Source organism: Neovison vison, chromosome 2 (assembly GCF_020171115.1).
Source record: "Neovison vison isolate M4711 chromosome 2, ASM_NN_V1, whole genome shotgun sequence".
Lineage (NCBI taxonomy): Eukaryota > Metazoa > Chordata > Mammalia > Carnivora > Mustelidae > Neogale > Neogale vison.
The window spans coordinates 26966679-26994178 of NC_058092.1; the positions used below are offsets into that span (position 1 = coordinate 26966679).

At 39.2% G+C, this 27500-nt stretch overlaps 1 protein-coding gene across 2 annotated transcripts in view; it reads left to right on the plus strand.

Moving 5' to 3' along the window:
- Positions 1–27500, plus strand: part of ZMYM4 (zinc finger MYM-type containing 4) — a 148374-nt gene that overhangs the window by 9665 nt on the left and 111209 nt on the right. Inside the window, exon 2 of one of the 2 annotated variants that reach the window (XM_044237782.1) lies at positions 16843–16904. The exons of the other annotated variant lie outside the window; for it this stretch is intronic. The gene's annotated coding sequence lies outside the window, so the exon portion shown is untranslated. The remainder of the gene's footprint in view (positions 1–16842; positions 16905–27500) is intronic. 2 annotated transcript variants of the gene reach the window in all.

Here is a 27500-nt window from a genome sequence, read left to right on the forward strand (position 1 = left end):
TTTTCTGCTTTCTTTCTTTTTTTTTTTTAGATTTATTTATTTATTTATTTGACAGACAGAGATCACAAGTAGGCAGAGAGAGGAGGAAGCAGGCTCCCCGCCGAGCAGAGAGCCCAATTCGGGGCTCAATCCCAGGACCCCGGGATCATGACCCGAGCCGAAGGCAGAGACTTCAACCCACTGAGCCACCCAGGTGCCTCAATTTTCTGCTTTCTTGATACAATCCTGGGTTAGGCATGGGATAGACATTCCCATTACAAAAGGAAGGAAATGGAAGGAATAAAGGGATCCCTGGTCCCACTTAAGTTCAAAACCCAGCTGGACCAATTTCCTTAGGTTTCAGGACCTGAGAAAAATTCTCTCTGGCTTGATCTTCTGCCTTCTGGGTTAATTGAAACACTGTAGACCCCTGCTTTGAGCCTACTTCTCTGACTTCTACTTCTGTGTACCTTCTTTTTCTTTGAAGGATAACACATGTTCACACATGTGTAGCTTTATTAGCTCTTTCCTGCCAACAGAATTCCAGATTTTTTTTTTTTTTTCATTTTTGTCTGATCTGTTCTTTGAATTATAGGCTGGTAGTGTTTTTGTTAGTATACTATGTTCACACACCAGGGCACCTAGGTGGCTCAGTCATTGGGCATCTGCCTTTGGCTCAGGTCATGATCCCAGGGGTCTGGGATTGAACCCCGCATCAGGCTCCCTGCTTGGGGGGAAGGAAGCCTGCTTCTCCCTCTCCCTCTGCTTGTGTTCCCTCTCTTGCTGTATTTTTCTCTGTCAAGTAAATAAATAAAGTCTTTAAAAAAATGTGTTCACAAACCTCGAGTCTTCTATGTAAAGGGGGTGCATACAATTAGACAAGAGGGTTCTTTGTGGATCTCGATAATCCAGTCTTTATTCCTGATTTAAATTGAGGTGACTGATTGGATCCATGAGTCATACATCTGATATCTTCAGCAAATAGTTGTCTAGCTATATCCTTGGCCCTTTCTCTAGAGCACATTTCTAATGGTGAATTTCGTAATTTTCACATCCTCTGAGATGGGCTGAGAACCTCCCAAATCATCAAGAGTTGTTTCCTTTTTGCTTAATATTTTCTTAATTTATCTCTTGGGTCTTCCTTTTTACTCTTAGCAACAAAAAGAAACCAGGTTGTGCTTTCAACACTTTGCTTAGAAATCTTAGTAAATCTCTAAATTCATTGCTTCCAAGTTCTGCTTCCTACCCAGTATAGAACACAATTCTGTCAAGTTTTCTGCTACTTTATAATGATTACCTTCTAGTTCCCAATAACATATTCTTCGTTTCCTTCTATTTTTTCTTTCCTTCTGACATCTCACCAGAACCACCTTTAACAATCAGATTTTTCTCAACATTTTGTTCATGGTATATATGTGTTAAGACGTTATAAGCTTTCTCTTCTTGTTCCTCACTTCCTTGTGAAACTTCACCAGAATTGTCTTTAATTTTTTTTTTTAAGATTTTATTTATTTATTTGACATAGATCACAAGTAGGCAGAGAGGTTGGCAGAGGGGGTGGTAAGGCATGCTCCCCACTGAGCACAGAGCCTGACATGGGGCTCAATCCCAGGACTCTGGGATCATGACCTGAGCTGAAGGCAGAGGCTCAACCCATTGAGCCACCCAGATGCCCCCACCAGAATTGTCTTTAATACTTATATTTGTACCAACAATCTCTTGAAGGCAATCTAGACTTTTTTTCTAGCACGCTGCTCTTTTGTTATTTTTTTAAGTAGGCTCCATACCGGGTGGAGAGCCCAGCCTGGGCCTTGAACTCATGACCCTGAGATCAAGACCTGAGCTGAGATCAAGAGTGGGATGCTTTAACCGACTGAGCCACCCAGTCACACCCCCCCCTTTTTTTTTGATAGTTGACAGATTGCCTCTTACATGCTTCTTAAAATTTATCCAGCATCTACTCATCCAGTTCCAAATCTATTACCATATTTTTAGGTATTTATTACCACAACATACCATTTCCAAGTACCAAAATCTGTATTAGTTTACTAGGTTTGCTGTAAGAAATCACCACAGACTTGGTGGCTGAAAACAACAGAAATTTATTCTCTCATAATTCTGGAGGCTAGAACTCCAAAATCAAGGGGTCAGCAGGGCAATCCTCTCTCTGAAGGCTCTAGGAAAGAATCTTCTTTGTGTCTTTTTCAGCTTCTGGTGGCCTTAGGTTCCTTGATTTGTGGCAGCATTAACTCCCAATTTTTACCTCTGCTTTCACATGGCCTTCTCTGTGTTTTTGTCTTTTCTAAGGAGAATTAGGGCCTACACTAATCCAGGGTCATCTCATTTCAAGATCCTTGCGCTGATTACATCTGCAAAGATCACGTTCTGGATACCTGGGAGGACATATCTTTGGGGGCCACAGTTCAACGTACAACAAGGTCTTTAAGGTTAGCACCTGAATGTTTTAAAAAAATTATATTAAAAGTTACCTTAGGGGTACCTGGGTGGCTCAGTGGGTTAAGCCTCTGTCTTCAGCTTAGGTCATAGTCTCAGGGTCCGGGGATCGAGCCCCGCATCAGCCTCTCTGCTCAGCAAGGAGCCTGCTTCTCCCTCCCCTTCTGTCTGCCTCTCTGCCTACTTGTGATCTCTCTCTGTCAAATAAATAAATAAAATCTTAAAAAAAAAGATACCTTAAATTTTTTAAATGTGTTTAAATACACATGACATAGAATATACCATTTTATTTTTATTTTTTTTTTTTACTTATTTATTTTTAAAAAAGATTTTATTTATTTATTTGACAGAAAGTCAAGTAGGCAGAGAGAGAGGAGGAAGCAGGCTCTCTACTTGAGCAAAGAGCCCAATTCGGGGCTTGATCCCAAGACTCTGGGAGCATGACCTGAACTGAAGGCAGCGGCTTTAACCCACTGAGCCACCCAGGCGCCCCTAGAATTTACCATTTTAATTATTAAAAGTGTGTAACTCAATGGAATTAAGTACATTTTAATAGTGTTGTACAAGTATTACCACTGTCTTTTCTTTCTGTTTTTTAAAAGATTTTATTTATTTTAGAGAGAGTGAGTGTGGGGAGGGGTGGAAGGAGAGAGAGAGGGAGAGAATCTTAAGCTGACTCTGTGCGGAGCTTCATCCTCACTCAGGGCTTGATCTCAGGACCCTGAAATCAAGACCTGAACTGAAACCAGGAGTTGGAAGGTCAACTACCTGAACCACCCAGGTGCTTCTACCACTGTCTTTTTCATCCCGCACAGAAAGTCAGTCCACATTAAGGAATAACTGTTTTCTCTAGCTTCTGTTATGCTTTAATTTACTTTATAGCTCAATGAGTTTGTCTATTCTAGATATTTCACATAGGTGGAATTAGACAGTATTTGACCTTTGGTGTCTGACTCATTTCACTTAGCATAATATATCAGAACTTCATTTTTTTATGGCTAAGTAATAGTTTATTGTATGTAGGTAATACATTTTATTTATCCTTTTATTTGTTGACAGGCACAGTTGTTTTTATCTTTTGGCGATTATGAAAAATGTTGCTATAAACAGTGCTGTACAATAATTTGTTTGAGTCTATGTTTTCACTTCTTTTGGATATATACCTAGAAATGGACTTGCTGGGATAAATGGGATTTTTATGTTTATCTTTTTGAGGAATCCCCAGATTGTTTTCCACAGAGGTATATTAGGTGGAAAAAGGTTCTGATTTCTCCATATCATCTTCAACGCTTGTTCTTTTTTCTTTTTTTTTTCTTTTTCTGATAATAGCTGTCCTAGTGGGTGTGAAGCAGTATCTCATTGTGGTTTTGATTTGTAATTTTTAAATCATTATTGATGGTGAGTATCTGTTCTTGTGCTTATTGGCCATTTATATATCTTCCTTGGAGAAATGTGTATTTAAATCCTTTGCCCTTTTTTAATTGGGTTGTTTGTCTTTTTGTTACTGAGTTATAGGAGTTATTTATATATTCTGGATATTAAACTCTGATCAGATATGTGATTTGCAAATATTTTCTCCCATTCAGGTGGTTTTTCATTTTTTTTTTTTTTTAAAGATTTTATTTATTTATTTGACAGAGAGAAATCACAAGTAGGCAGAGAGGCAGGCACAGAGAGAGAGAGAGGGAAGCAGGCTCCCTGCTGAGCAGAGAGCCCGATGCGGGACTCGATCCAGGACCCTGAGATCATGACCTGAGCCGAAGGCAGCGGCTTAACCCACTGAGCCACCCAGGCGCCCCTGGTTTTTCATTTTTGATAGTGTCCATTGAGCCACAAAAGTTTTCAGTTTTGATGAAGTCTAATTTGTCTGTTTTCCTTTTGTAGCTTGTGCTTTTGTTTTCAGTTTAAGAAACGTTTGCCAAATATAAGATCCTGTAGTTTTTCCCATATGAAGAAGTCTGAGTTTTTAGTTTAGCTCTTTAATGTAGGTTTTTAATCCATTTAAAGTTAACTTTTGTTTATAGTATAATGTATGTGTTCAGTTCTGTTCTTTTGTATGTGGATATCCAGTTTTTCCAGCACTATATGTTGAAGTTTGTTCATTTCCCATTGAATGATGTTGGCACCCTTGTCAAAAATCATTTGGCTTTTGTATTAATCACTTTGTGTGCTATAACAAAATAGCATAGATTGGGTGGCTTAAACCATAGAAATTTATTTCTCCTATTTCTGGAGGATGGGAAGTCTAAGACTAAGGATTTAGCAGGTAGATTTCATTTGGTTTGTTGGCAGCTGCCATTTTTGCTTTGTGCCCTCATAATCTCTTCTTTGTGTATTCTCAGAGATTGAGTGAGCTCTCTGGTTTCTCTTTTTAGGAGGGCACTAATTCTGTCATGAGAGCCCTATCCTGATAACCTCATCTAACCCTACTTACCTCCAAAAGGTCCTATCTTTAAATATCATAACATTGGGGTTTCAGTCTTCAACATGTAAATTTTGGGGACAGAAACATTCAGTCCATAACAGCCATGTATATAAGGGCTTATTTCTGGATTCTCAGTTTTGTTCCAGTAGTTTGTATGTCTCTTTGTGCCTGTACTACACTGTTTTGATTACTGTAGCTTTGTAGAAGTTTGAAATTGGAAAGTGTGAGTCCTCCAACTTTGTTTCTCCTTTTCAAGATTGTTTTGGCTATTTGGCATCCCTTAAAATACCATATGAAATTCAGGATTTTTTTCCTATTTCTACACTGTATGCCATTGGGATTTTGTTAGGGATTGAATTGAATTTATAAATCTCTTGGGTAGTATTGTCATCTTGATACTATTAAATCTTCTAGTCAACAAATGCGGGGTATCTTTTCCTTTTAGCTATGCCCTTTAAATTTTTTTTTTTTTTTTTAAATTAAGTAAACTTAACCCCCAATGTGGGCCTAGAACTCATGACCCTGATATCAAGAGTGCCATGCTCTGCTGTCTAAGCCAGCCAGGTACTCCTATCCTTTAAAATTTCTTTCAGCAGTATTTTGTCCAGGTCTCAGTGTACAAGTCTTGTAGCTCCTTGGTTAAATTTTTCCTAAATATCAGTGTAATTCACTGTATTAATAGAATGAAAAAAACCCTCACATGATCATCTCAGTTGATGTAGGAAAAAACATTTGAAAAACTTCATCAAACTTTCTTTAATAAATTAGGAATAGAAGGTAACTTCCTCAACATGATAAAAGCTATATTTGAAAAATTGTAATTAACATCATATTGATGGTGAAAAGACTGCAAGTCTTTCCCCTTAGATCAGGATGTCCTCTTTTGGTACTTCTAATCAATGTATTTGAAGTTTAGCCAGAGCAGTTAGGCAAGTTAGAAATGACATCCAAATTAGAAAGAAAGAAGTAAAAGTATCTCTTACTGCAGATGACATGATTATATATATAGAAAACCTTAAAAATCCACCAACATCCCCCATCCCCGCAGACCCTGTGAGAGGTGGTAAGTTCAGCAGAGTTCTGGATTTAAAAAATCTCACGAAAATCAGAGTATTTCCACACATTAGCAATGAAATCAAGAAAATCATTTATATAAGCATAAAAAAAATAAAATACTTAGTTTTCTGTATTCTTTTTTTTTTTTTTTTAAAGATTTTATTTATTTATTTGACAGACAGAGATCACAAGTAGGCAGAGAGGCAGGCAGAGAGAGAGAGAGGAGGAAGCAGGCTCCCTGCTGAGCAGAGAGCCCGATGTGGGACTCGATCCCAGGACCCTGAGATCATGACCTGAGCCGAAGGCAGTGGCTTAACCCACTGAGCCACCCAGGCGCCCGAGTTTTCTGTATTCTTTTGATTTAACTCAGTGGTCCTTGAAAGTTTATTACCTTTTAGTCAAAAAGGATGTGCCTAGGCTCATGCTTTTGTTACTATCTCAGACTTGGAATTAACTCCCAAGAAGCCTTGGGTACCTTTCAGTAGGAAGTGGTAGTTACAGAGTATAGTCTGAACTGAGATATGCTTTTTGAAATTAGAGGGGTTTTTTGAGACTGTTATTGCTTGTGTTTTTTATACTTCTTCCTCAACTCACATCTGGTTTTTCCTTCTGTTTCCCCACTGAAATTGTCTTTAACATCACTGAAATGACCTAATAATTACCAAGTCTAATGGATGCTTTTCAGAGCTTTTATTTGATTTCTCTTAGACATCTGACCCTATTGCCTGTTCCTCCTTGAAACTTCTCCCTTGTTTATAAAGATGGCATTCTCATGGTTCTTCTCTTGAATTGCTTCTTTTCGGTCATCTTTGACTCTTTTTGCATGCCCATTAAGTGTTGTTTCCTTGGCCTGTGTTTTTCTTGGGTCATCTCCTACAGTTGCTTTAAAACTACCCATTCAATACATCGTGATATCCTTTCTGCTTTGCTTCTTTTTTTGTGTGTCTAAAACTCAAAATCTGTATTGCCAGATGTATAATTTGACTTGTATTGTTCTGTTTAACAGATATTGCTTATTCAGTGTACCTAAAATGGACTCTATTCCTCTTGCAAGTAGTTGCTCTCACAAGTAGTGCCCCATTCCTTCTCTCCGTTTTCCTTTTTTATATTCTCTTTTAGTTACTGTCTTCTAGTCATCCATGTTAGAAACTTCTGAGTCATCTTGCTTCTTCTCTTTCCCTTATCAATACAGTTTTAATTGGTGAATCTTACTGAGATTACCTCAGATATGATTAAGATTTTATTTCTACTAACACCAGCCTAATTATGGTACTTGTTTTGTTTGCTTCATCTTAACTTTCCTTGCCTTTATTTATTTATATTATTTATTGCCTTTATTTATTTATTTGACACAGAGAGAGAGATCATAAGTAGGCAGAGAGGCAGGCAGAGAGAGGAAGAAGCAGAGAGCCTGATGAGGGGCCTGATTGCTGGACCCTGAGATAACCACCTGAGCCAAAGGTAGAGGCTTAAGCCACTGAGCCACCCAGATGCCCCTTTCCTTGCCTTTAAAACTCTTCCCCCCACTATCTGTGTTGTTTTCTTCTCCCATTCATTCTGTATACTGGAGACTGATTTATTCTCAGAAATGAAAATCTGTTCATCAATATGGTAACAATTTGGCTCCCTTAATAATCATTCAATTCGCTAAGATAGGCGCTATTCAGATTCTCTTCCTGTGGCAAGAAGCAGGTTGCATTAGGGCTCTTACTCTCCTCTTAGAAATATACTTTTCAAAAGAAAAAAGAAAAAAAGAAAGGTACTTTTCCCTCATGGGAGAGGTTTTTTCTAATTGTCTCTGCTGTTGTCATGCTAGCTTGGTAGGGGTCCTGCTTGGCCCAGCAGCCAGAAGGTAGAGATAGAATCTTTGCTTAATTCCACCCAGCACAGTTGAGACCAGGCTGTGACTTTTTAAAAGATTTTTTAAGCAATCTTCACATCCAGTGTGCTGCTTGAATTTACAACCCTGAGGTCAAGGGTTACATGCTCTACTAACTGACCAATTCGGTGCCCCCCCGAGGTTGTAACTTTTAAACAAGACTTTATTAAAAATTGAGTATAGTGGGAGGGAATTATAAAACCAACACAGTAGTCTACCCCCACCCGAAATCTGTGGTTTTGCTTTCTGTGGTTTTAGTTACCCACAGTCAACCGCGGTCCATCCGGAAGCACACGATCCTCCCTATTTTCGGGAGGTCAGTAGTAGCTTAACATTGTATTGCAGTGCCTGGTTGTTCACCTCATTTCATCTTATCACAGAGGCATTTTATCATTTCATGTCAACACAAGAAGAGTGAATACTATATTTTGAGAGAGGAACCAATTCACTTAACTTTTATTACACTGTAGTGCTGTAATTGTTCTGTTCCTGGTGTTAGTCTCTTCCTGTGCCTAATTTATACATTCAGCTTTATCACATTTATGTGTAGTTGGTCCTTGAACAACAGTGGGGTTGGGGCATCTGTCCCCCCACAGTAAAAAATCTGCCTATTAGTTTTAAAAAAATAAATAATTTTTAAAAGACTTTATTTATTTGACAGAGAGTGGGGGAGAGAGCGAGAGAATGCACAGGCAGGGGGAATAGCACAGGGAGAGGGAGGAGGCTCCCTACTGAGCAGGGAGCCCAATGTAGGACTCAGTCCCAGGATCCCAAGATCATGACCTGAGTCAAAGGCAGACACTTAACCGACTGAGCCACCCAGGTGCCCCTTATTTAAGTAATCTCTACACCCATTGTGGGGCTTGAACTCACAACCCCAAGATCAAGAGTCTCATGCTCTTCTGACTGAACCAGCCAGGCACCCCTGCCTCTAACTTTTGACTCCCCTGAAACTTAATCGCTAACACCCTACTATTGACTGGAAGCCTTAGTGATAACATAAATAGTTGATTAACACATATTTTGTCTGTTGTAGGTATTACATATTATACTGTTAACAATAAAGCAGATTAGAGGAAAGAAAATGTATGTGTATATATACATACATATATATGTATGTGTGTGTGTGTGTATATATATATATATATATATTTTTTTTTTTCCCCTATTTTGAGAGAGGTAGAGAGAGAGGGGCTATGAGAAGGGGGTTGAAGGTAGGGGAGAGGGACAGAGGGAGAAGAAGAGAATCTTAAACAGGCTCCATGCCCAGTGTGCCACTCTGAGCCTGATGCAGTCTCCATCTCACGACCGTGAGATCATGACCTGAGCAGAAATCAAGAGGCAGACACTTAACTGACTGAGCCACCCAGGCATCCCAAAAAGAAAATAATTTTTAGAAAATCGTAAGGTAGAGAAAATACATTTGCAGTACTGTACTGTATTTATTGAAAAAACTGTGTAAGTGGACCTGTGCAGTTCATACCCATGTTGCTCAAGGGTCAACTGTACTACCTTTAATAATTAGCTATTCCAAAATTTTTTTTAAAGATTTTATTTCTTTATTTGACAGAGATCACAAGTAGGCAGAGAGGCAGGCAGAGAGAGAGGAGAAGCAGGCTCCTTAACGAGCAGAGGGCCAGTTTCGGGGCTTGATCCCAGGACTCTGGTATCATGACCTGAGCCGAAGGCAGAGGCTTTAACCCACTGAGCCACCCAGGTGCCCTGAGGTATTTCCAAAAAACTTTGGGGGCGCCTGGGTGTCTTAGTGGGTTAGGGCCTCTGCCTTCGGCTCAGGTCATGGTCCCGGGTCCTGGGATTGAGCCCTGCATTGGGCTCTCTGCTCCTCAGGGAGCCTCCTTCCTCCTCTCTCTCTGCCTGCCTCTCTGCCTAGTTGTGGTTTCTCTCTGTCAGATAAATAATAAAAAATTTAAAAACAAAAAAAACGAAAACTTTGAACACCAAAAATTAAAAAAAAAGGAAAGAAAGAAAAAAAACCCTTCATTCTGGAGAAGGAATTAATAGAAGAAAGCTTGTTATGTTGGTTACAATTTCTTTGTATACAGTTCAGGTTTAACTTTCCACAAAGATTTTGAGGTAGTTTACAAAAAGATACATAAAGATTAAAATAATTAAGGACCATGGTACAGGAAAATACAGATATGGTAACTTTAATGTTGTAATTGATCAGAGAATATAATTATGTTCCATTATCACATAGAAAAATATTACTGCATCTGTGAAGAAAGAGCATATTGTAGCACTGTCTAAAAGTAGTTTCAGATGTGAATCTTGAGTAGGAGACACTGAGTAATGTAGTGAACATTGTCTTCAGTAACATTTTCTTTTTAACAGAAGAAAGTCTCAATTTCTCTTCTATAAGTTTCTGTATGAATATTCTTTATTTCTTTTGGGTAAATAATTAGTGGGATTGCTGGGTAATAAAAGTTTTTTTATGTTGTGTTTTGAGTTATTTTATGTATTTTGGATATAAATCTTTTATTAGATATGTGTTTTGCAAATATTTTCCTCCTAGTCTGTGGCTCATCTTCATTTTCTTTTTTTTTTAAAAAAAGATTTTATTTATTTATTTGACAGACAGAGATCACAGGTAGGCAGAGACAGGCAGAGAGAGAGAGAGAGGAAGGGAAGCAGGCTCCCTGCCTGAGCAGAGAGCCTGATGCGGGACTTGATCCCAGGACCCTGAGATCATGACCTGAGCCGAAGGCAGCGGCTTAACCCACTGAGCCACCCAGGCGCCCTCATCTTCATTTTCTTAACATTGTTTTTCAAAGAGCAGAAATTGAGATTGAGGCTGGTGAACACATACACGTATACAGATATGGATTTAATTTTGTGGGAATCAGCAGATAGATAACAGGAGACCCAGGAGAATCGTGGTGTATTCGTTTTTAATTAGCAATATGCTTCAGAATCCCCTGAGGGAATTCTATCCCTGCTCCTTTACAATACACAAATGTCTAGTCCCTATCTGTCCCAGACCTTCTGAAATAGATTAAGTGGAGGATTGCGAAGTAGGAACCACTATCATAGTGGTTCATAGTACATAGTAGATGTACTATCACAGTACATTTTGGCCTTAGTTCTTACCATTAACATGGTTTTTGTTTCCTTACAGATAAAATAGAAATAAAGATCTATGTAACTTAGTAGGTTTCAGGAGGTTAGTGCACAAGAAATAACTAGCATACACTGGGAGGTGTTTTCTGGAGGCAAAGGGGAGAGATTGAGTAGTGTCATGGAAGGCTTGGAAGTCATTGTTGGGAAGTGAATGTGAACATTACTTTTTTCTTGCCTTCTATTCTGTGTGACACTTTAATTATTTAAGAAGCAAATGTTTGCTCCAAGTATTCCTTTCATTCAACCTTTTTGTTCCCATGAAATTGACTATGATGGGGCGCCTGGGTGGCTCAGTGGGTTGGGCCGCTGCCTTCGGCTCGGGTCATGGTCTCGGGGTCCTGGGATCGAGTCCCGCATTGGGCTCTCTGCTCGGCGGGGAGCCTGCTTCCCTCTCTCTCTCTCTGCCTGCCTCTCCGTCTACTTGTGATTTCTCTCTGTCAAATAAATAAATAAAATCTTTAAAAAAAAAAAAAAGAAAAGAAAACATCATAGTCAATTTCTTTTTCTTTTGTCATTTTTAAGAATGAGTTGAAGACTTAGCATCCTCCATAAATAACCATTGAGGGTTGTTTTTGGAGTAAGGGGAATAAATGATTTATAATGACAAGTCATTATAAATAGATTTGTATATTTATTGTATGTTAGTCTATTATGCCATGTTTGGTGGGTAAAAGCCTCTTTAGGTTAGCTCTGGAGTCATTTTGCCATGACTCCAGTAGTCTTTGATAACTTCTTGTTTTCTGATGCAGAATGAATCAGTCTCATCTGTATAATTCCTATTCCAGACCTGAAGTCCACCATTTTCCCCAGGAGGTCTGGTTCCTTTTAGTGGGAAATGGTATTTAGAGACCCTGACACTTAACCACTTTTTAAAGTTGTATCATCTTAAATTTTAGATTTAGAAGGGTTCTTTGGGTTCTTTGAAATTTCTACCCAGTGTAGGAGTCTGTGTCCTCTTAAGTATTTTTCATGTTCATAATTAGATTCATTTGGAAACCATTTAAAAAGGTTAAATGACAAAGATTCTCATGTTGAATATCATCTCTACTTACTTAGAAATGTAAAATGAAATGAAACTAATAAAAGTTAAAAATAAAAGGATGCCAATGTGTCAAATTTGCAAGTGCAGCAAAAATGATAATTTTTTTTTTTTTTTTTTAGATTTTATTTATTTGTCAGAGAGAGAGAGGAAGAGAGAGCGAGCACAGGCAGACAGAATGGCAGGCAGAGGCAGAGGGAGAAACAGGCTCTCTGCTGAGCAAGGAGCCCGATGTGGGACTCGATCCCAGGACACTAGGATCATGACCTGAGCCGAAGGCAGCTGCCCAACCGACTGAGCCACCCAGGCATCCCAAAAATGATAATTTTAATATGAAAACAAAGCTGTTTATGGCAAAAGTAATTAACTTTTTAATTTGTTAAAAAGTAACTTTTTTTCTTTTAAAGATTTTATTTATTTATTTGACAGAGAGAGATCACAAGTAGGCAGAGAGGCAGGCAGAGAGAGGAGAAGAAGCAGGCTCCCTGCTGAGCAGAGAGCCCAATGCGGGACTCGATCCCAGGACCCTGAGATAATGACCTGAGCCGAAGGCAGTGGCTTTACCCACTGAGCCACCCAGGTGCCCCAAAAAGAAACTTTTTAAAGTCAGAAATTTCTGACTTTGTTTGTAGGAGCTATAATTTTTACACTGAGGCTGTAACTGCCACAAATCATTATGTATCAAAAAATCTTGTATTGGCAGATATAAAACAATAGTTTTAACAGTTTAGAGGAACTGAAGTTCATTTGAATTTGGTACACTTCTAGAAAAACATGATCATCTTACATTTTCGTGGAACATTTATAGAATTTAATCATAGTTGATACATAATTCATACTTCCAGAAAAAAAAATGCAGATTTTAAAAGCTTAAAATTTAGAGACTGCATTCTTTGACCACAATGCAATAAAGCTGAAGTGAATAAAGTCAATTAAAACAGTCCAGCCATTTGGAAATTTTAGAACTTGTAAGTAATTTTGGGGTTAAACAAGTTGAAGCTGATTTCAGTTACAAACTGTTGAGAATGTAACAGTATGTCAGTTACCCCTCAATAATCATAGTAAAAGGGGCGCCTGGGTGGCTCAGTGGGTTAAAGCTTCTGCCTTCGGCTCAGGTTATGATCCCAGGGTCCTGGGATCGAGCCCCACATCGGGCTCTCTGCTCCATTGAGAGCCTGCTTCTTCCTCTCTCTCTGCCTGCCTCCCTGCCTGCTTGTGATCTCTGTCTGTCAAATAAATAAATAAAAATCTTAAAGAAAAATAAAAGAAATGCCAGGGGCACCTGGGTGTCTCAGTCATTGAGCGTCTGCCTTTGCCTCAGGTCATGATCCCAGGGTTCTGGGATTGAGCCGTGTATCAGGCTCCCTGCTCAGGGGGAGGCCTGCTTCTCCTTCTCCCACTCTCCCTGCTTATGTTCCCTCTCTCACTGTCTGTCAAATAAATAAAAAATTTTTTTAAAAAATGGGAATTGGGCACCTGGGTGGCTCAGTGGGTTGGTTAAGCCTCTTCCTTCAGTTCGGGTCATGATCTCAGGGTCCTGTTATCGAGCCCCACATTGGGCTCTCTGCTTGGCAGGGAGCCTGCTTCCCCCTCTCTCTGCCTTCCTCTCTTCCTACTTGTGATCTTTCTCTCTCTCTGTCAAATAAATAAAATCTTTTTTTTTTTTTTAAGATTTTGTTTTTTTATTTATTTATTTGACAGACAGAGATCACAAGTAGGCAGAGAGGCAGGCAGAGAGAGAGGAGGAAGCAGGCTCCCTGCCGAGCAGAGAGCCCGATGTGGGGCTCGATCCCACATGGGATCATGACCTGAGCCGAAGGCAGAGGCTTTAACCCACTGAGCCACCCAGGCGCCCCTCAAATAAATAAAATCTTTAAAGAAAATGGGAATTAATGTCAGAGAACAGCCCAAGTTTATAATTATTCTTTGTACCATTGAGTAACAGCCCATTTTCATGTTTTAACAATATTTGCCAAAATAGAAAAGATCTTATATAAAGGTGCTAATAAGGACTTTGATATATTTAGTATTCATTTTCTATTAATAAAGTCTCTTTATAAAGCTAAGAATAGAGGGTCTTTCACATAATAAATATGTTGGAATCCAGCAGCCATCCTTGAAATTTAGGAAGGATGCCTGCTATTACCACAGTTATTTATTACTCTTCTGGAAGTTATAGAGTAGTATAGTTAGATGAGGAAAAGAAACAAGAGGTATCAATCTTGGAAGGCTGGAGAACAAAATTATGATTATTTTCTGGTGATACATTTATTTGTCTGGAAATCTCAAGAGTATCAGTCGAAAATATTTTAGGGCTAAGAAGTAAAAATTCAAAAATGAAAGCAATCTGGAGGAAAAGAAAAATATACTAGGATTATAATGGGAATAGTAAAATGTCTAGTTATAATATTAAAATATTTTTTAAAATCCTATAAAATTTTAATGACTTTGTAAGTAGTTGGAAAATAAAGATTGACTCACAAAGTAATACAAAACTAAATTCTTGGGATAAACCTGAAATATATGAGACTTGACAAGAGTTTGCCTAAGGACAAGGTAATTAATAATAATAATAGTTACAACAACAACTAACCTTTATGAGGATTGTTTTAAGTACATGTTTTAACTCAGTCCAGAAAATGACCTTATAATACAGTGTTAATGCCTGAGGATAACAGAGAGGTAAAGTGCCTTGTCGAAGTTATATAGGTGCTAGAATAAAGAATAATGGGATTGGAACCCACTCAGGCCATGTGAGTCCAAACTCCAAAGAGTCTGTAACCATTATGCTTTGACGGCTCTTGAAAAAAAAAAAAATGAGTGATACACCTTATTCCTGGATGGGAAAGTCCAATATAATAATAATATATGTCCCATAAGATTAATATTATATTCATCAGTAACCCAATAGGATTTTCTTTTTCTTTTTCTTTTTGATGGTGAGGATGGTAGATTTTGAGAAAATTGATGAAATTCATTAGGAATTATAACTATGTGAAAGATAGCTAGCTAGTACAGTTTTGAATTAGAAGAATAATGGGAGAGTAGAGGAGTAGGGGAATGGTGGGTACTTTGTTCTACAGAATCTTGAATATAATGCTGCTATACTAAATTATTACAAATAAAGAGATTCATGGCTGTATATAAGAATATAGTTACAAAATAAAGTTATTCTTTACAAATTGTGTTTGGACAGTTTGCTGGTCATTTGGGCAAAAAATAAAGTTAGATCTTTTCCTCCAGATACCAAAACAAATTTATAGGGATTGAATATATAGATGTAAGGAAATGAAACTATTCACCAAAGAATGGGGTGCCTGGGGGACTGCCTTCAGCTTGAGTTATGATCCCAGTGTCCTGGAAACAAGCCCGCATCAGCCTCCCTCCTCAGCGGGGAGCCTGCTTCCCTCTCCCTCTGCCTGCTGCTCCCCCTGCTTGTGCTCTCTCTCTCTCTCAAATAAGTAAAATCTTCAAAACCAAAAACAAACAAAAAAACAAAAAACTGTTGCCCAAAGGAAATACAGGTCAATACAACAAACATCTTGATACGGGGAATACCATTTTGAGCATGAACCAAAAAAAGATAATTCAAAAGAACAGTAGATTTGCTTACATTGAAAATGTCACATTTTTAAATAGCAAAACTATTTGAAATATCTGATGATCAGAATTGACCTTATGGAAGAATGGGTACTGGGCAGATAAAAGCAGATAACCACTTTAGGAGTCATCTTAGAATTCCTTAGGGCTTCACATTCCTAATTTCCATCCAGTCACATTCATGCTTACATTCAAAAAATGAGTGTCTGTTATGTACAAGAAAACATTGTAGAAACTGAGGATGCAGTTCTCCAATAAAATGGAGAACATTTCTTTTCTTTTTTTTTTTAAAGATTTTATTTATTTATTTGACAGAGAGAGATCACAAGTAGGCAGAGGCAGGCAGAGAGAGAGAGAGGAGGAAGCAGGCTCCCTGCTGAGCAGAGAGCCGGATGCGGGACTCGATCCCAGGACCCTGAGATCATGACCTGAGCCGAAGGCAGCGGCTTAACCCACTGAGCCACCCAGGCGCCCATGGAGAACATTTCTTACAGAGTTTATGTTCTGTTGATGGGAGAGAGACCTGTTTGATCAAATAATGAATATAGAGCATTTAAAATGGAACAGTACTGTAGAGAAACATAAAACAGAAAAAGAATATACTGTGCTATGGTGGAAGGGGCATTGCCATTTTTAATAGGGGCATTTAAGCAAAAATCGGAAGGAAATGAAAAAGCCAGCTATGTCAGTATCTCTAAGAGTAGGAAAATTACAGGTAGAGGGAACAATAAGGGTAAATGTTATGATGCAGGTGAATGCTGTATATATTTTATGAACAGCAAAGATAGCTGAAGCTAGGTGATAGTAGTAGGAGATGAGATCATCTAAATATGGAGGGGCTTTTAAGCTGTTGTAGTAACTGTAATATACATTGTTGGATGTTTCACAGCATCCCTGGCCTCTACCCTCTAGATGTCAGTACAGCTCCCCAGTTGTGATAACCAAAAATGCCTCCAGATATCGCCACATTTTCTAGATGTGGGGAGCAAAATTGCCCCTGCTTGAAAACCACTGTTCTACCTTATGGCTGTAGTCCCTTTGGGAAGTTTTGGAGAAAGATTTATGGTGTGTACTTGTGGTAATGGTACAGAGCCCTCCCTCAGGTGGACTCATTTTATCCTTGATCACAAGAGGCTATGGGTCTGTGAATTGACCCAGGTCTGGAAACTGGGCAGATGTCTGACTTTTACTGTGATGATTCAAGTCAGTTTTGGGCCACAAGATTTAGACATTTTCTGTCTAGATTAAACTGCCCATCTATTTCATTCCTAGGAACATCGTGATCAATTAGCCACTGCCAAAGATCCCTGCGGGCCAAAGCATTCTGATTACCGGTACGTCCCTGCTGCCCTTATCTTTGGAGTTAAGTGTTGCCACTTGGCCTCTGCTACTTTGGGATCTCATCACCCTCAGTGAAATCAGGGAGCCCATCTCAGTGGTGACATTCCCTGCAGTCATAACTGACTTAAAAAGAGCAGCCACATAGCTTTCTAATATGTGGTACTTACCTCACTAATTACAGTGTCTTCTGGGCCTTCTCATGGAATGCAGTTGGGTAGCAAGTGTATAGATAGCAGAGGATAAATCCACTTCAGTATTCCTGTCTCCCTAAGCCTTTGGATTTCTTCTTCCATGTAATGCTGGTAAAACTTCAATATCTTAACCTTATTAAATATTCATTGTCAGTGTTAGAATAATTTTGATTTGCATTTCCTTACTGACTATAGCAGTATTGTTGAGTATGTTTCAGTCAACAAGCCAACTTCAACTGCACAAGTTATCACATCAAATTCAGAATCTGTAGAAGCTCACTCATATTAATGGATTCTAACCTCCTTAGTCTAATACCCGTATCAGCATCTATTTTCAGACCCAGGTTTTCTCCTTTATATATTAACACTATTTGGGCATTTTTTTTAGTGTGTAAGCTGTTTTCTCTTGGTCCTGTGTGTACCTGTTCCTCTATAACATGCTGAGATTTGAACCTACTTTTGGGTCTAGTGTCCACAGGGTTGATTGTAGTTGGTCTTGAGAATGAGCTTCCTCCTTCAAGTCATTTGCTGAACATATGATCACAGGACTTTGAAGCAAAGGAAAGTGTCTCTTTAGATACAAAAGGGTAGGTTACTGCCAGGTTTGAAATTGAAAATTTTGCATTTGATTTTCAGCAGTGTCAACCTGTTGCCATTTTATAAGAATGAAGAGATTTTTTTTGGAGATTTTTTTTGGAGATTTTTTTAATACTGCACGAACATGGTGTTTTTCAGACTGATTAAATCTGACAGTTAATGGACTTGAACTTATTTTTCTGTGTGCTTGTTCAAGAGCACACAGAGAATACATCTCATGTAACAGACCTTGTAGTTATCACTGTTGCCTTAACAGTCAAGTACAACAGCCACTTGGGGTCCCAAGGCACTTACTTCATTTGGCACTTCATCACGATCAACCACAGTTGATAGCTTGATGAATTGCAATGCCGCTGCATGCCAGGGATTGCTAGCATCCTATTTCCTGTGTAAGCCAAAGGGCACAACCAAGCCAGTTTCCATATCTCATCTTTGTAGGTCTGTTTTCTGTGACCACTACCAGTATCAGTTCTGTGTCATTCAGAGGTCAGAAACCACACCATAATTTGAACAGGGAAAGTTTAATATAAAGAATTATAGGGGTGCCTGGGTGGCTCAGTGGATTAAAGCCTCTGACTTTAGCTTGGGTCATGATTCTAGGATCCTGGAATCGAGCCCTGCATTGGGCTCTCTGTTCGGCAGGGAGCCTGCTTCCCCCTCTCTCTCTGCCTGCCTCTTTGCCTACTTGTGATCTCTGCCTGTCAAGTAAATTAAAAAAAAAAATCTTAAAAAAAAAAGATAAAGAATTATTAACCTGTAGCAGAGAATTAACCCTAAGGGAGAAAGAGAACTTTAAATTGTACACAGTAGCAGGTAGAGGGAGCAGTCACTGCCTCTGGGGCTGAGGCCCAGTAGCAGGGATAGAACAAATTTGGAAGATGCTCCATTTTCTACTTTCAGGGCTAGAGATTTAGATCATGTTGGAGAGGGTGTGTTACACTGGATGATGGAGAAGTTTGACGTGTGCAGATTTTTTCTGTCAAGCAGGAAACCCCCTTTTGGGGTGCTGAGAACAGAGTCACTAGGCAGCCTTTTTCTGAACCTGGCTAAGAAGCCAGCTGGAACACTTTTTTGGGAAGCGTCTGGCCTTTTGGAGTGTTGCTGAAACTTGCTGGGCAGCTGCTGTCAGAATTTTCTGGAAAACTACCTGTAGGGTTGTATATGTGTCACTGAGACTTGATGGGAAGTTGGTGCCTGGGGAGAGGGCCATTGTGTGTTTTGCATACCACTGTCCTCCACTGGAACTAGCAGGTTAGAGCACACTAAAGGGAAGAGTATCCACTTCCATCTGGAGTGTTCCTCCAATGCCATCTGCTGACAATGGTTAACATTTTGTCAGTAGGCAGAGAAGAAATGTTTACAGGTACCAGCTTCATTATTGCAAAGCAGGGTAGAGAGAAGTAGATTTGGAGTTGGAGGCAATATATTTATAATTGGTACCTTCAGGTATTTACATTTCTAGTACCTTCATTCTTTTGGGTAGACCCTAATTTCCATATGTTATCCTCCCCCCGCCCCCCCCCCCCCGCCTCGACAAATACACCTTCAATATTTCTTTCTGGGCTGGTTTTTTTTTTTTTTTTTTTTTTAAAGATTTTATTTATTTATTTGACAGAGATCACAAGGAGGCAGAGAGACAGGCAGAGAGAGAGGAGGAAGCAGGCTCCCCACTGAGCAGAGAGCCCTGATGCGGGGCTCGATCCCAGCACCCTGGGATCATGACCTGAGCCGAAGGCAGAGGTTTTAACCCACTGAGCCACCCAGGCGCCCCCTGGGCTGGTTTGTTGATGAAGAATTCCTCCATCTGAAGAATGTACAGCTGAAAAATCCTTTAATTTGCCTTTAAAAAAACAAAATAGATGTAGAAAACACATAAACTTACTGTTTTATTCATTTTAAGTGTATAGTGATAACATTTTTGTAATGTTGTGTAACCATCTGCACTTTCTTATAAAATGAAACATTATGCTCATTAAATGATAATCCATATTATCACCTACCCCCAATCTTTGGCCACTACCATTGTACTTTCTGTCTCTGTTTCGTTTAGTATAATGTCCTCAAGTTGTATCCATGTTGTACGATGTTAGTGTTTTTATCATGAAAAAAGGTGTTATATTTTGTCACATGCTTTTTCTGTATCAGTTGTGAGACAATCATGTATTTTCTCTCTCCTTCATTCTGTTAGTGTGTATTGTGTTGATTCATTTTCGTGTGTTGAACCATCCTTGCATTCTAGGAATAAATTCTGTTTGATCTTGGGGTATAAGTTTGAGAAAGATGGGTAATTTTCTTTAAATTTTTTTTAGCTCTGGTGACGCTATCAAGTCTAGGACTTTTCTTTTTCACAGAGTTTTGTTTACTGATTCAGTCTTCTTACTAGTTATAGGTCTATTTGGGATTTCTATTTCTTCATTATCTATTTATTTAAGTTTTTATCTTTTTGAGAAAGAATGAGAGAGAGCATGAGCACGGGGAGGGGGAGAGAGGGAGAGGGACAGGCAGAATCCCTACTGAACGCAAAGCCCCATGAGGGGCTTGATCCCACAACCCTGAGATCATGACTTGAGCCGAAATCAGATGCTTAAGTGACTCAGCCACCCAGGAGCCCCTCTTTCTTCATAATTAAGTTTTGGTAGATTTTGTGTTTCTAGGAAATTGTCTATTTCATTTAGGTTATCCAATTTGGTGGTGTAAAATTGTTCATAGTACTTTGTGATAGATTTCTGTAGAACCAGTAATGTCTCCACTTTCATTTTTTAATTTTAGTAATTTGAGTGTTTTCTTTTTTCTTAGTCTCTGTAGCTAAAGTTTTATCAGTTTTGTTGATATTTCAAAATACCAGCTTTTGGTTCTATTATTTTTTCTTTGTTCTTTTTCTGTTCTCTATTTTTATAATTTCTGTTCCAGTCTTTTTTATTTATGATAGGTACGAGTTTATAACTATAAATTTTTCCCTTAGCATTGCTTTTGCTGCATCCCATAAGTTTTGTTATGTTGTATTTTTGCTTTCAGTTGTCTCAAGTATTTTCTAATTTCCTTTGTGATTTCTTTTTTGGTTCTTTGCTTGCTTAAGAGAGTGTTGTATGAATTTGTGAATTTTCGTATTTTACTTCTCTATTTATTTTTAAATACTTTATTTATTTACTTGATAGAGATGAAGCAAAGAGGGAACACAAGCAAGGGGAGTGGGAGAGGGAGAAGTAGGGAGCTTGATGTGGGGTTCAATCCCAGGACCCTGGGATCATGACCTGAGCTGAAGGCAGGTGGCTTAATGACTGACACACCCAGTTGCCCCCCATTTTACTTCTATTACTGATTTTTAAATTCATCATTTTGTGGTTGGAGAGGATATTTTGTATGGTATCTGTGTTTTTAAGACTGAGACTTTTTTTTTCTTTTTAAATATTTATTTTAGAGAGAGGGAGAGGGAGTGAGCCTGAGTGGGATGGGGAGAGCGAATCTAGAGCAGATTCCTTACTGAGCACAGAGCCCAATTTAGGGCTCAGTCCCATGACCCTGAGATTATGACCTGAGCTCAAACTAAGAGTTGGACACATAACCGACTGTGCCACCAAGGCACCCCAGTCTGTGACCTAACTAACATATGGTCTGTCCTGGAAAATACTCCATGTGCACTTGAAAAGAGTGTATATGCTGATATCGTTGGGTAGAGTGTTTTGTATATGTCTGTTAGGTCTAGTTGGTTTATTGTGTTGTTAAATTCTTCATTTTCTTATCTATTTCCTGTATAGTGGTTCTATTCAGTATTGAGAGTGGGGTATTGAAGTATCTAATAATTATTGTAGAACTATTTCTGCTGTAAATTTTGCCAGTTTTAGCTTAATATATTTTGATAGTTTGTCATTAGGTACATAAATGTTTGTATTTGCTATATCTTGCTCTATCAGACTGTTGTATTCATGTATGTCACTTGCAACCTTTTAGATTCAGGCTGTTTTGTACAATGTTAGTGTAGCCACTCCTGCTCTCTTTTGGTTACTCTTTGCATGGAATATCTTACCCTGTCTTTTACTTTCATCCTGTCTATCTTTATTTTTTATTTTTATTTTTTTAAGGATTTTATTTATTTATTTGACAGAGATCACAAGTAGGCAGAGAGATAGGCAGAGAGAGAGGGGGAAGCAGGCTCCCTGGTGAGCAAAGGGCCCAATATGGGAGAGCCCCACATTGGGTTCTCTGCTTAGCGGGGAGCCTGCTTCCCTCTCATTCTCTGCGTGCCTCTCTGCCTACTTGTGATCTTAGTCAAATAAATAAATAAAACTCTAAAAAAAAAAATTGATTCTCTTGAAGACAGCATATATATATATCATATCTATATCTATCTATCTATCTATCTATCTATTTAAGATTTTATTTATTTATTTGTCAGAGAGTGAGCTAGAGAGCACAAACAGAGAGAGCAGGAGGCAGAGAGAGAGGCAGGCTCCCTACTAAGCAGGAACCCGATATGAGACACCATCCCAGGACCCTGAGATCATGACCTGAGCTGAAGGCAGATGCTTAACCAACTGAGCCACCCGGGCATCCCTGAATTATATCTTTTTATTAATTCTGCTGCTCTGTGTTTTGATTGGGGAGTTTAAGACATTTAAAGTAAATACTGATAAGGTAGAGACTTCTCTCATTTTGCTAATTACTTTTTATGTGTTTTATAGCTTTTTTGTTCCTTATTTTGTGTATTACTTTTTTTTTTTTTTTTAAAGATTTTATTTATTTATTTGACAGAGTTCACAAGTGGGCAGAGAAGCAGACAGAGAGAGGAGAAAGCAGGCTCCCTGGCGAGCAGACAACCTGATGTGCGGCTCGATCCCAGACCCTGGGATCATGACCTGAGCTGAAGGCAGAGGCTCAGCCCACTGAACCACCCAGGCGCTCCTATTTTTTTATTTTTTTGGAAAGCTTTTATTTACTATAGAGCATAAGAACCAGAGGTGGGGGAAAAGGCAGGGGAAGTGGGAGAGCGAGAGGCAGACTCCCCACTGAGCAAGGAGCCTGAGATCATGATCTGAGCTGCAGGTAGACGCTTAACCAACTGAGCCACACTGGTGTCCCAGTCCAGTTTTATAATTGCCGTGAATTTACCTTTATTGAGATCCTCATTTCCTCATGTGGCTTTGAATTACTGTTTACTGTCTTTTAATTTCACACTGCTGGACACCCTTCAGCATTCTTGTTTATCTGAGAATGTCTTAATTTCTCCCTAACTTTTGAGGGACAGTTTTGCCAGACATAGGAATCTTGTTTGACTGTTATTTCTTCTTCTTCTTCTTTTATTTTTTTAAGATTTTATTTATTTATTCTAGAGAGAGAGCGATAGCAAGAGTGAGGGTGAGCACAAGCAGGGGGTAGGGATGGAGAGAGGGTGAAGCAGGGAGCCTGATATGGGGCTCGTTCCCAGGACTTTGGGATCATGACCAGAGCCGAAGGCAGACACTTAACAGACTAAGCCACCCAGGTGCCCCTGACTATTTCTTTTTTTAGCACTTTGAATATATTAACTCACTGGGTTCTGTCTTCCAACATTTCTGATGAGAAACCTGCACATATACTTTTTGAGGAGCCATTGTATGTGAATCATTGTTTTCTTGCTACTTTCAAGATTCTTTGCGGCTCTTCAAAGTGTCTCTATATAATTTCTTCGAATTTGTCTTATGAGAGACTTGATGAGCTTTGTGGATATTTATATTCATGTCTTCAATCAATTTAATGAGTTAATCAATGTCTTGAAGTTTTCAGTTTAATATTTTTCAAAATATTCTCCCTGCCCCTTTCTCTCTCTCTCTCTTCTCCTCCTGGGACTCCCATGGTGTGTATGTTAGTCTTCTTGTTGGTGTCCCTTAGGTACATAACTCTGTTCATTTTGTTCTGTCATTTTTCTTTTTGTTTCTTAAACTTGGTAATTTTCATTGTCCTGTCTTCATGTTTGCTGATTATTTCTTCTGCCTGCTCCTATCTGTCTTTAAATCTCGCTAGTGAGTTTTTCATTTCATTTACTGTACTTTTCATCACCAGAATTTGTTTGGTTTCCTTATAGGTTTTTTAGTATATTGATATTTCTACTTTGCTTATTAGTATTATTTTAAAAATCTATATTACATCTTTTGCATCAGAGTGTAACGAATTTACATTTTATTTTATCCACTTGACAGAGAGAGAGTACACACAAGCAGGGAGAGTGGTAGAGGGAGAGGGAGAAGCAGGCTCCCTGCCTAGGCTCCCAACATGGGGTTTGATTCCAGGACTCCAGATCATGACCTGAGCCGAAGTCAAATGCTTAACTGACTGAGCCACTTAGATGCCCCTCTACTGTGTTTTATACATTGTTTTCTTGACTTTCTCTGTATTTTCCTTTATTTATTTTTAAGATTTTATTTATTTATTTGACAGAGACAGACACAGTGAGAGAGGGAACGGAAGCAGGTGAATGGGAGAGGGAGAAGCAGGCTTCCCACTGAGCAGGGAGCCCGACGTGGGGCTCGATCCCAGAACCCTGGGATCACAACCTGAGAGAAGTCAGATGCTTAACGGCTGAGCCACCCAGGCACCCCTTCATTTACTTCTTTGAGCATCCTTTTTTTTTTTTTTTTAAAGATTTTATTTATTTATTTGACAGAGAGAGATCACAAGTAAGCAAAGAGGCAGGCAGAGAGAGGAGAAGCAGGCTCCTGGCTGAGCAGAGAGCCTGATGTGGGGCTCGATCCAGGACCCTGGGATCATGACCTGAGCTGAAGGCAGAGGCATTAACCCACTGAGCCACCCCGTCGCCCCTTCTTTGAGCATTTTAAAAAAAATTTTTATTTTTATTTATTCACTTTTTAGAAGATTTTATTTATTTATTTATTTGTCAGAGAGAGAGAGAGAGAGCGAGCACAGGCAGACAGAGTGGCAGGCAGAGTCAGAGGGAGAAGCAGGCTCCCTGCAGAGCAAGGAGCCCGACGTGGGACTCGATCCCCCCACTGGGATCATGACCTGAGCTGAAGGCAGCTGCTTAACCAACTGAGCCACCCAGACGTCCCTCTTTGAGCATTTTTAAGACAGTTATTCTGATGTCTTTGTTTAGTAGGCCTATCATCAGGTCTTTTTCACGAACATTTCCTGTTAGTTTATATTGTTCCTTTGTATGGGCTGTGTTTTTCTCTTATTTGTGATTTTTGCTGTTGTTGAAAACTGGACATTTCAGTCTAGGAATATGGTAATTCTGAAAATGAGAATCTCCCCTTCTTCAGAATTTTAAAAAATATTTTGTTTTTTTGATTGTTGTAGACTTTGTGGTTACAATCAACCTTTCTTCTCAGCTCTTTTCTCAGTCATTGCTTTTCCCTAGATATGGGTGGTGAGTTTCTTATTTCTTCTATATGTGCAGTTGCTTTTGAATGTCATACTCTTTTTAATGTTTGGGTTTCAGAGGGGACAAAAGAAAAAAAAGAAAGGGAGGAGTAGGGTACTGAGCAGAAGGGGAGAGACCTGTAGTTATGGGGGATTGGTGCAACAAGAATGGCCGTATGCCTCTTTCGCTTCATTTCTGTGATCGGAAGCAGCGATGAGGAATTAGGGCACAGATGCCCAATACTTGGAGGACGTGGTCATTTTTTCCCACCCTAGCTCTTATAAGCTGTTTCTGGAAGGTATGTTCACCTGCCTGCCCTGTAGTTGGAGATTGAGGATAGGTAGATGCTACCCTTCTAAAAGCTGAAATTGACCCCAAAGTTTCCTTCCAAATCTACCTGCAGGAAGTTGCAAATTTTTTTTTTTCTTTAAGATTTTATTTATTTATTTGGCAGACAGAGATCACAAGTAGGCAGAGAGGCAGGTGGCGGGGGAGGGAAGCAGGCTCTCTGCTGAGCAGGAAGCCTGATGCTGAGCAGAGAGCCCAATGCGGGGCTCGATCTCAGGACCCAGAGATCATGACCTGAGCCGAAGGCAGAGGCTTAACCCACTGAGCCACCCAGGCGCCCCTGGCAGTTGCAAATTTTCAGTGGACTCTAGAGTTCCAGAAGCAGTTACATCAGACAGATTATGCCTGTTGTCTAGGTGGGGAGACAGAATCCTGGTGCTTCCTTACTCTTCCATCTTTTCAGAATCTCAGAGATGATCTTTGAACAGCATGGGTTTGAACTTCATGGGTCCACTTACACTCAGGTTTCCTTTTAATTTTTTAAAAAGATTTTATTGATTTAGTTTTGGGAAAGAGAGAGTGAATGCCAGTGCCTGAGTTGGGGTGAGGGACAGAGGGAGAAGCAGATACCCATGAAGTGGGGAGCCTGATGCGGACTTGATCCCAAGACCCTGGGATCATGACTTGAGTTGCGAAGGCAGTCACTTAACTGACTGAGGCACTCAGGTGCCCTATACTCAGATTTTATCTGATAAATACCGTACATACAGTATAATATTGTAAGTGGAATTCTTCTTTCTCATTTTCTTAATAATGTTTTCTTTTATCTAGCTTACTTCACTGTAAGAATGTAGTATATAATACCTATACAAAATATGTATTAATGGACTGTTAATATTTTCTGTAGGGCTTGCAGTACAGTCAGCTATTGGTACTTAATTTTTGGGGGAGTCAAAAGTTGTGTGTGTGTGTGTGTTTTTTTTTTTTTTTAAAGATTTTATTTATTTATTTGTCAGAGAGAGAGGGAGAGAGAGTGAGCACAGGCAGACAGAGAGGCAGGCAGAGGCAGAGGGAGAAGCAGGCTCCCTGCCGAGCAAGGAGCCCGATGTGGGACTCGATCCCAGGACGCTGAGATCATGACCTGAGCCGAAGGCAGCTGCTTAACCAACTGAGCCACCCAGGCGTCCCGTGTGTGTGTGTTTTAAGGTTTATCTATTTTTAGAGAGAGAGAGTGTATAGGGGTTGGACAGAAGAAGAGACTTTCAGGCAGACTCCCCACTGAGCAAGGAGCCCCACGTAAGGCTCCATCCCACAACCTATGAGATAATGACACAAGCTAAAACCAGGAGTTAGATGCAAGGTACCCCATATGTGGATTTTTGACTAGGGGTGGGGTCCATGCCCCAAACTATGATATTTAAGGGTCAACTGTATTTGTTAGTAAGTTTTGAGAGAGATTGGTTGTGATAGAGAGTTGGAGATGGGGATTTTAGCTGCCTGCTATTATGATTAACTTTACACTTGGAGATCTCAGAATACTCTGTAGTGTTCTCATTTACTCATTTCCAAATAGTACTATTAGATAACTGTTTTGAAGTGGCACAGTTTTAGCTTAATTAAGTATATTGTGGTTATTTTTGAATATTTTCTTTTTATTCTGTAGACAACCGTCATTGTAGATGATTTGAAAGATTTTTTAGAAGTGTAAAGATAAAAATCTCTTGTAATATCACTATTCAGTGTATTTATAATTATGGCACATTTATCTTGCATGCATGTATGTATTTTATTTTAGAGATGAACGTATGCCCTTAAAATTCTTTTTTTCATGTTTGGTGTATAGTTGTATAAATTTTAAACATAAGTATAGATTCCTGTAAGCACCACAACAAATAGGATTAATAACAATTCTGTTGTTCCAAGAAATTCCTACATGTTATCCCTTGTTGTCATGTTCTCCATTTCCTCTTAACCCCTGGCAACCACAATTTTATTTTCTGTCACTGTAGGGTTTTTTTTTGTTGTTTTTTGGTGTTTTTTTTGGAGAATATCATAAATCAATGCATACGGTATTTTTAGCATTTTGAGACCAGCTTCCTGTTCAGAAATTTGGATCCCACTGTATAGGTTGTATTACCCTTTCCCTTGTTGTTATTGTTATT